General features: G+C 38.2%; 1 long non-coding RNA gene across 1 annotated transcript in view; it reads right to left on the bottom strand.

The window, feature by feature from the left end:
- LOC136751758 (uncharacterized) overlaps positions 1 to 10,433 on the bottom strand; it is a 17,437-nt gene extending 7,004 nt beyond the window's left edge. Inside the window, exon 1 of the long non-coding RNA XR_010817057.1 lies at positions 10,404 to 10,433. This is a non-coding gene — a long non-coding RNA (uncharacterized LOC136751758). The remainder of the gene's footprint in view (positions 1 to 10,403) is intronic.
- Positions 10,434 to 11,251: the final 818 nt, after the last annotated feature.

Below are 11,251 nucleotides of genomic sequence, written 5' to 3'. Positions count from 1 at the left end.
CTCCTGGTTCTCAGCTTGGCTCCGATGTTTCTCTTCTCTAACATTTCAGTGGGAGCCGCTGTAAGACTGTGATGTATTTCAATCACAGCTGACAAGCATGTAGCTCAGGTATAATCGTGCTTTACAATCAGTCCGAGCGGTGCTCTCACATTCCCAGACAGAACTGTATTCTCCCAGAGAACAAGAGTAAGGATGCGGTGATCACTGCTGCTGTGAATGTAACTCTGCACAGAAACTAATATAGATCTATAACTGTGGACGTGTTCTGTGTTTGTTCTGTTCAATCAGACGCAGTAATAATCACTGCCACTGAAAGGGGCTGTCTCTGCAAATTAAACCTTCCAGAACTCATTCAGTGTCATCAATACATTACATTTAACATTTTAAAAGCTTTTTTTTAAAGTTCGTAATTGATAATGAACCAATTTAATGCAATAATAATAATAATAATAATAATAATAATAATAATAATAATAATGACTTACTAGAATTAATTATTTAGAATTCAATCTGATGATTGTGGTCCTGTTGTTGTTGTAATTATTATTATTATTATTATTATTATTATTATTATTATTATTATTATTATTATTATTGTATTGTCGTGAAACAGCACTTTTCAGTCTTGTTTAAAATGCAGTTGGTGTGATTTGTGTTTCTGTGAGAGAGAGTCCCGCTGTTTGTGTGATTGCGGCGGCGTCTGTCTGCTGTACGGCTCCACATTGAAATGTATTATTATATAACAATAACATTATATGGAAACTGAAATATAAAAGATTTTCCTGAATAAATTAATAATACAAATATTTTAATTTAATTTTGCAGTCTGTCCCTTGTGTTGGTTATTTTCAAGAAAGGTTTTGTGTCACGCTTTATTGCATTAGATTTATTGCATTTGTTTTATTGCTGGGATCACAGTGAGCGGAGGCTGTTATTTTATTTTTGTTACTAAAGAGAATACTCCAGAATCAATTTTAAATAGATAAATACATACATATATACATACATAAAACAAAGGCACTGCACACAGTGTTGTGTGTGGGTAACACTATTACAGTGTCATTAATAAATCATTATTATAAATGATCAATCATATATTGTAAAAGGTTATTGATCATTTATAAATGGAATTATTAATGCTTCCTAACTGTTTTATAAACTATTTACAGCTCATGTATGAACGACACTGTGATACAAGTGTTGCCTGTGTGCGGATGCTTTCATGTGTGCAGTTATAGCTGAGCACACGTGTACAGAAACACACACTGAACTCAGACACAGCCAGTAGCAGCAGTCAGTTCCTTGTGTGCGACGCAGTGTTGCTGTATTTTCATCTTCAGTGATATATTCCATTCTGGTGACACTTCCGCTTGTGTGGCCCAGTTTAATATTAAATAGATCCGATTGAGAATCAATGAACATTCACCTACTTGAACATTACAGTTCAGTAGAATGTATTTAATATCTAGCTATACTGAAAACTGTCAATGGGAAGGAACACCGTCTGCAGTGGAGGTGTCACAGTTTGTCCCGATCGTCTCTGTAACTCGGCTCACGGGTCTGATATCTGCACTGCAGGGGCTGAGCCGTTCTGTAAGCGGCTGCTGTTTTCACGCTGATGCCGGTTTTGGTATACAGAGATATTACATTAACATTCTCTGAACGTTGTTTAGCAAGTAGTCGATTGTTAATAGGTTATCAATTGATAAACTATACACTGATCAATAGGCCACACAATCTGAAGCGTTACCTATATGTGGCAAGAGCTTTGCTCAAAGCCCGGCGCTGTGTGAGTGCAGAGAGTGGAGAGCAGTCACTCACACCTCAAACGACTGCTTTAAGACATTTGACTACAGGTGTTAAACAACCGTAAACCAGTTCAATCATAAATCAATACAAAATACATTCAAAAAATAAACCAATTGCGCATCACCTTTCTAATTAGTCATGGAAAAGCGGTTCATTTCACTCTGTATTTTGTAGAGACACTGAATGACAAGAACTGATTGATTTCACCCAGTTTGTGTATCATTTCATCAAAGTGTACTTTTAGTTTTAAATGTTCTCACTGGAAATTGAAAGACATCACAACTTCACATAGTACTGATTTGAGTGACTGATGAAGACAGAAATGTGCCACACAGACACACACTCACACACACACACACACACACGCACACGCACACACACTCACACACACAGACACACACTCACACAGCAGTTAGGACTGGCAAGACTTCGCCCCGACTGAGGGAAGTGAGGGGATTATAAAGGGAAGCAGGAACCAGGCTTGGGAGGTGCAGGACGAATAGGAACAGAGGGATAGAACAGGAGAGCACATGGGTGACCGGAATGATAATAGAGTGACGAGAGCAGAGAGAAGGCAGGGAAATGGCGGCCCCTAGTGGGGATAGAGCGGGAGTGCTAGGAGACCATGACAGTCTGCAACAGCTGCAAGTCTTTTTAGCCAGTACATCACTAATCATATACATTGCAAAATAACAACATTATGCGAATATATATAAAACAATATATAAATCTATATGCATGAGGTCTTGTGTACAGGGTCACTGTATAGTGTCCATTGTGAAATTAGTCACACAAGTGCTTAACACTAGGACTGCCATTCAACAGTAAATATCTCTGCGTAAGTGAATTTCTCCCGCATATCCGTTCTTATATGATACTAAATATTTGAATTATATACACATACAGCATTTAAGATGTAAATAGCGGTAGGCTATACTGAATATAATATTATTATTTTTGTCATTTAGCTGACACTCTTATCCAGGGCAACTAACATTTGCACCCATTTATACCGCTGGGCATTTTACTGGAGCAATCTAAGTGAAGTACCTGCTCAAGGGGACAACAGCACCGCCCCACCCGGGATTCAAACCCACAACCTTCCAGTTATGAGTGCAGAGCCCTAACCAATGCTGCTCATTGTGAAAGAGTTATAATTTATAATTGCTGAAGACACGTGATTTTCAAAACATCATATATTCATATTGTAGCGTTTCGAGTGCGCTGACTAATGACCTTCCCTGAATTATAACAAAAATAACGACAAGGTGATCTGCCAAATAAGAGGTAGGATTTATTTTTCCTGTCTCTACACACCACGGGCTTTATTAGCCAAGCCCACGCCAAAACAATCAACCCACAAGACCTACACGTTCACTATTTCCCTGGGTCTCAATACCAGCCAACTTGCTCTGGTTGCTAATGCAAATTATTTGTACAACTTCTGCTCAATCAACACCCTCTCAGTACAGCGTCTTCTTCACCAACCCCCCCACGTGATTCCCTCCCTCCAATCCTTGTGTCTCCTGGCCTGACCCCTGACCCCTAACCCCTGACCCCACCAAAACATAGTCTTTGAGATGTCTATATATAGCATTGTAACTGAACCGCTTAGTAGCCAATCAAATGACAGTCTAATGTGCTCAGTCCTTTCATCTATAGATTTGTAATCTTCAGTTCAGACAGAACACTTCATTGAGAAGAACAAATAGAGAAGACAAACTCTAACAGAGTACAATGAACATAATCTTATTTCTCCTTTCATTTTGCTCTAAAGCAGGTAAGTCTTAGTGTTGTTCACAAATCTGTATGACAGTCCTCAGTGAAACAACACATTTCAAAAACATTAAAGCATTTAATAGCAAGAAACTACTTTTCATTAGTATACATTTAATGTCTGTTGGAAAAATTAAAACTAAATCTGTAAAATAAATTATAATCAATTAGATGTTTTGGATATATATATATATATATATATATATATATATATATATATATATATATATATATAAGATGTACTGATCTATTCTTACAATATGCTCTTTCAGTTGCTTTGTTTATTGATAGTGCTCCTCATGATGCAAAAACTAATGTATTGAGTAATATAATAATAATAATAATAATAATAATAATAATAATAATAATAATAATAATAATATACAGTCATTTATAAATATATAAAGTAAATGCCTTCTAGATATTCTTTATAAAGGCCACACTAACATAATACGCAAATTAGCTCCATGTCTTAAAATAATTCATAATAAAAATAACTGAACGAATATTAGATACAAATATATTTTAAGTGGCGGAAAGAGCTGGCAAAGCCAGAAAAGATGAGACATGTTTAGATAAGTTTATAGATGAATTGTGTTTATAAAAAGAAATTGGGCAAATAATTGAGAAGATCTACGAAAAATTATTTCACAAGAAAAATGCACAGCTACATCAAGATGTAAAGATTCAGATTACTTTATATAACACAATCTCAACTGTATATAAACCCTTACACTACTGATGAATGTGTTACTGTAAACCATACTGTCACTCTCTCAGGCTCAGGGTCCGTCAGCAGGAGAGTGGAGCAGCAGCCGGCGTCTGTCCCCGTCCAGCCAGGAGACAGTGTGACTCTGCAGTGTACAATACACACTGAGACCTGTGCAGGAGAGCACAGTGTTCATTGGTTCAGGCATGGCTCAGGAGAAGCCCTTCCAGGACTCATTTACACCCATGGGAACAGGAGTGATCCGTGTGAGAGCAGCTCTGAGCCTGGGCTTCCTGCACAGGGCTGTGTCTATGAGCTCCCCAAGAGGAACCTCCGCTCCTCTGACGCTGGGACTTACTACTGTGCTGTGGCCACATGTGGGCAGATCCTGTTTGGCAACGGGACACGGCTGGAGTTTGCAGGTAGGCTGCATATTTTAATTGATTATTTCATTTGTATATCAACAGTACCTTATCAGTGTTATTTCATCATTGATTATTATTAGTCTGCGTGTCAAAACGTGCAGAGTCTCGTTCTCTTACAATAACTTTATTATTCTTATTAACCAATCAGTGGTCACGGTTCCCAAAGTTAAATTGTTTTCAGCCCGATGGTCAGACTCTGTAAATTGCCGTGTTGTGCTGGGATTTTCCATTGCAGTCCTAATATCATATATTATTTGAATTCCCCTTATAATACTGTATTATACTAATACTTATACCAGTTCTGCTAATGATAATACATTGACTACATTACATTCATATATACTTTAGTATCATATTTAGCTTTAGTATCTATTATTTGAATTGTTATTATTCCATTATATTCACTCTTGTCACAACTTTGTGCAAAGAAACATGGAAAATCAGAAAAATACCCTACACACCTCAGTTCATTCGCTATAATTTAGCATGTTTTCTATGATTTAACCATCTATTTTGAAGTATTTATCATATTTCTTATGATACATTTACCATAATAATAATAATAATAATAATAATAATAATAATAATAATAATATTACATTGCGCAAAGAAACTTCGTCATATATATATTAGGTTATATTGTTTAATGATATCATGATATAATGATGTATTTAAAACTTTTCTTATTTTTCTTATTTTTTAATTTACCAACACAGTATCATAAAACATTAGAACCTTAAAAACACAGTTTATGCTATTAAACATTACATCTCCACACCAGCAGGGTGAGGTACCCTTGGACCCTCACCATGATGGATGTCATCCTAACAAAATGGCTACCATCTTACCAGATGACCTGTGACCTTACATCCAAGATGGCCGATATCCACAGCTAATTGGGACTTACGGTCTATGGTACAGCGGGAGGGCGGGACTTCCGGCTGTCAAAGTAAGTGATGCTGCCATCTAGACTACGTATATGAGATATATAGTAAACATATATGAGGTCTTATATATATCTTAACTATTGTAATTATAAGGTTATCAAATAGTATGCTGCTAAAGGTCTACTATTTTACACCGCAGGACAAGCCAGCCTCAACGCCCTTGTCCTGGACTTGGGGGTGTCAAGCGCTGTGTGTGTGCTGGTGATCGCTGTCCTCGTCTGCACCAGGAACACACGCTGCGCAGGTGAGCTGGCTGCACACGGCAGCACACACTAATGAGATCATCACAGTGATATTAATGTGAATAAAAACACTGAACACACACTCTGTTCTTCTCACTGCAATCTCCCACATATCCTTACATACAGAGAGCGTTCATTTCTAATTGCCTGGTGTTCATCCTGTTATAATTCCCACTGATGACACTTTGTTAGACATGATAGGCAGACATGAAGAGGAGACTAAAGGCGACTGGAGAGGAATTACAGAGCGGGATGAATGTGTTCTCTGTCCTTCCTCTTCCTCTCAGGAGATCCACAGTCCTCTCCTGATGCAGTAAAGACGCACACCAGTCACCAGGTAAACCCTGCAGCTGTGCTACTACAGTGTCAATGCTGCGCTGCTTCTGTCACTGCAAGCTGAAAACTGACAGTTGATATTGTCATATTGTTCAGGGTCCATTTCAATATGCAATTGTCTCCGGCTGTCTTTCATTGTATATTTTCTGATTAAACATTTCTATTCCTTTGATCTTTCAGTTGATTATATTTACGAATCCACAAACTAAAGAGTCTGAGTGGCTTTGCTGATCACGAGGGGGAGTGTGGACACATGCATTGATGACATAATCCACACTTTTAGATACATAATCTGAGCCTTTAGCTACATAATCCACATTTAAAGATTTTTAATCCACACTTTTAGCTGCACAATTCACGCTTTTAGGAAGACTTACTCACAGTTGATTTAAGAATCCAAAATCAAAGCAGTTCCATTCAAATAAGTAATTACTTAATTGAATGTTAATCTGTTAATTTAATTTACTGTTAATCTGTTAATTATAATTAACAGATTTAAGGTACCAGTTTACTTGCACAATTGGACATTCAACAAAAAACATGACTTGCAGAGTATTTATACATAAACTGATTTTTCTATTTTGTATGCATTACAAAAGTGTATATTTTCTTAAACAGTGGCATTGTCATTTACGTAATAAAGGCACTAAGGCAGTATGACAAGGGGCATCATCCATAGCCATAATATTTCCAGTGATCACTCGTCCATCAGGTGTAAGAACAGCCTTTGAATTTGTTAATAGAAATTAAAAAAATAACAATTATAAAGCTAGGTATATAATACTAGTAATAACATTCTTAATATAAAAATATACTAGTGAATTTAAATTATATGTAGTGTTAACTGTACCAGTATCAGTACGGTTGTCCTTGAGTTTTTGTGAAGGGGGGGTGGGGGGGAGAGAGAGAGAGGAAACACTTTTTGTATCTGTCATCTCCAATACTTTGAGTAAAGGCTTTAAAAGTGAATCCACCACCTATATATCCTTCATGTCATGTGATACCCGCCTCACACGCCTCATCTCTGAGTGGAGCCTCAATCCGTGCACCGTGCTCACAGCTCCTCTCTTCTAATGACACTTTCATGATCAAAGTCCATTACACCTGCGGCAAATTACCCATCACTCGCCTCTCTTTTCAGCATGAGACTCGACTGGGAAGAAATGTTTTAAGTGGCATAAATAACGGCAAGTGTTGAATCGGCAACATAGTTTACTGCTTTCCAGTGCCGTTATTTTGCTGATTTAACACTTGCTGTAGTCCTGTCTCTACACACCACGGGCTTTATTAGCCAAGCCCACGCCAAAACAATCAACCCACAAGACCTACACGTTCACTATTTCCCTGGGTCTCAATACCAGCCAACTTGCTCTGGTTGCTAATGCAAATTATTTGTACAACTTCTGCTCAATCAACACCCTCTCAGTACAGCGTCTTCTTCACCAACCCCCCCCACCCGTAATCACTAACCCCCCCCACGTGATTCCCTCCCTCCAATCCTTGTGTCTCCTGGCCTGACCCCTGACCCCTGACCCCTGACCCCACCAAAACATAGTCTTTGAGATGTCTATACATAGCATTGTAACTGAACCGCTTAGTAGCCAATCAAATGACAGTCTAATGTGCTCAGTCCTTTCATCTATAGATTTGTAATCTTCAGTTCAGACAGAACACTTCATTGTGAAGAACAAATAGAGAAGACAAACTCTAACAGAGTACAATGAACATAATCTTATTTCTCCTTTCATTTTGCTCTAAAGCAGGTAAGGCTTAGTGTTGTTCACAAATCTGTATGACAGTCCTCAGTGAAACAACACATTTCAAAAACAGTAAAGCATTTAATAGCAAGAAGCTACTTTTCATTAGTATACATTTAATGCCTGTTGGAAAAACTAAAATAAATATAATAAATTAGATGTTTTGGATATATATACATATATATATATATATATATATATATATATATATATATATATATATATATATATATATATATATATATATAAGATGTACTGATCTATTCTTACAATATGTTCTTTCAGTTGCTTTGTTTATTGATACTCGTTGAGATGCATCATGCAAAAACTAATGTATTGAGTAATAATAATAATAATAATAATAATAATAATAATAATAATAATAATAATAATATACTCTCATTAATAAATATATAACGTAAATGCCTTATAAATATTCTTCATAAATGCTACAATAACAATACTAAAATTAGCTCCATGTCTTAAAATAATTAATAATAAGAATAACTGAACGAATACAAGATACAAATATATTTTAAGTGGCGGAAAGAGCTGACAAAGCCAGAAAAGATGAGACATGTTTAGATAAGTTTATAGATGAATTGTGTTTATAAAAAGAAATTGGGCAAATAATCTACGAAAAATAATTTCACATGAAAAATGCACAGCTACGTCAAGATGCAAAGATTCAGATTACTTTATATAACACAATCTCAACTGTATATTAACCCTTACACTACTGATCCAGGCTGCAATGTGTTACTGTAAACCATATTGTCACTCTCTCAGGCTCAGGGTCCGTCAGCAGGAGAGTGGAGCAGCAGCCGGCGTCTGTCCCCGTCCAGCCAGGAGACAGTGTGACTCTGCAGTGTACAATACACACTGAGACCTGTGCAGGAGAGCACAGTGTTCATTGGTTCAGGCATGGCTCAGGAGAAGCCCTTCCAGGACTCATTTACACCCATGGGAACAGGAGTGATCCGTGTGAGAGCAGCTCTGAGCCTGGGCTTCCTGCACAGGGCTGTGTCTATGAGCTCCCCAAGAGGAACCTCCGCTCCTCTGATGCTGGGACTTACTACTGTGCTGTGGCCACATGTGGGCAGATCCTGTTTGGCAACGGGACACGGCTGGACATTGCAGGTAAAAAAAATATATATTATGTTAATAATACCTGTGCATATCTTGATCAGAGGTGAGATGGAAAACTCTATATTAGTACTAGACGTAAAAATAAATGAACAAATAATAATAAACATAATCTTAATTAGACCTTTCTAACATTCCCTACCTTTGCTGTGACTAATAAACGTGAATAAACCCTGCATCATGTCTGCACTGTGTCAGTCGCTTTGATTAATCTGGGTATAGAAATTAAATCGGAGCCCAAACGTTGAACTGCTTCTTTCCAAGACCTGCTTAGCCATCAGACTGTGAACACTGTGCTCATTGCAGGAGGACATCACTCAAACATGGAAACAGGTGATCTGTAACTTGTGTTTCTGTCATTTTCTTAACTATCACAATCTTCTTCTTGGTCAACAACATTTCATGAGGTAAAATTGTTTAGTCAACTATGTCAAATGTGTAGATATGAATATAAATATTGTGTTCATTTGAAATGTGCTCCTCATGTCAATGGCAGGCAACAACAGTCCGCCTGACATGCATGTGTGACAGTTTAAGTTCCTGTTCCTTTCATTCGCCAGAGAAGAGGGCCTTAGATAAACCACACTCGCAGTCTGGAGAAATAGTTATGCTGGGAAATAATAATAGATACAGGGTTCAGGGAAATGTTCCTCACTCAGCAAAACCACAGCAGCGAGACTAAACTGCTGCCAACTTACACTGTGATCGTATAGTGATATTGTGATATATTCAACAGCTCCTTAGAAACAGTCATCCCTCATAAAACAGGGCACAACCTGTATTAACACTAAATAAATACTCCCAAGAGAGCAATTCAGATTGAAATAAAATATTCCTCCACCCAATACACTTCAGCTGAGCAAAGGGAAACAATGCCCGCTGACGGAGCTGCATGACCTCCACACAGAGAAACGCACAATACACACGTAGAAAATACATGTGCATACCTGGGGAAATAATACTATGTACAGGGTTCAGGGAGACGGACCTCACCCGGCAAACCACTGCACAAGCAAGCAGAAATGCAGAGTTAATCGTCTGTCTCTTAAAACACCAGAGCTTACAAGTGAGTTTTTAAAAAGGCCTACACCTCTGTGTTGAAAAATAATAAAACAAAATGAACCTGTTTAATGCGGTATTTTGTGAATCCTACACAGTTATGAAGCTGCACACTGAATTAATACATCAATTGGGGCATTATTGACTCAATCAATCAAGTTTGCATATATTATTAATCAAAATAAGGGCCGTCTTACCAGCAGCGAGACTCCATTAAACTGCTGCGGACTCAGCGAAGCAACACAAAATGGATGAAGGAAAGGAATGTAACCCTTTAAATGCCAGGTTGCAATTAGTAACTTTTAACCAGTGATTTCAGCATGAATTTAATAGTAACAAGACAAAATTAACTCTGTTACACATGCTGTTCTCAAATTAAATTGGTTCCTTTTGTGCCTACCTGTAAATGATCTGAATCAATACAGTTTAGCCGGACACATACATTGAACTGAATGCATTCTCTCTCTCTCTCTCTCTCTCTCTCTCTCTCTCTCTCTCTCTCTCTCTCTCTCTCTCTCTCTCTCTCTCTCTCTCTCTCACACACACACTGACTAGGAAAAGTGAACCAATGTTTGTGTAAAGCATTAAGTGTAAGACACAGACTTTGGTAATGTGACCTTATAAACGAGTGGAATTAGTGATTCATGTCTTTGTTTAAACAGAATACAACCAGGCAATAAACACTGGACAAGGCACACATAAGCACTACTACACACTGTGTAGCTTACTGGTGACGTGTGTGTTAAGTATGTAACTGATGCTTCATTGAGTTCATGCTGACAATAACGGGGCTGCTGTCCTCTGGAGCTGTAGAGCCCTGTGCCCTCAGATCAGTGTGCTGCTATGGCTCTCCATCCTGAGGAGCGCAGGGTGCAGCTCTGAGTGATGATCATTTCCACAGCAGTGACTGCATCGCTGTCTCATCAGGTGACCAGGCGGAGACACTGGAGCCACTGGAGCGGCCCTGTGCTGCCCAGCTGAGTGTGCTGGCGTGGCTCTCCGTGGCGAGGACGGCAGCGCTGCTGCTCTGTGTGGCCCTGCTGGC

Source organism: Amia ocellicauda, chromosome 6, assembly GCF_036373705.1.
Source record: "Amia ocellicauda isolate fAmiCal2 chromosome 6, fAmiCal2.hap1, whole genome shotgun sequence".
NCBI lineage: Eukaryota > Metazoa > Chordata > Actinopteri > Amiiformes > Amiidae > Amia > Amia ocellicauda.
Note: the sequence above shows the minus strand (reverse complement) of the source record. Positions and strands in the feature narration are given on the sequence as shown.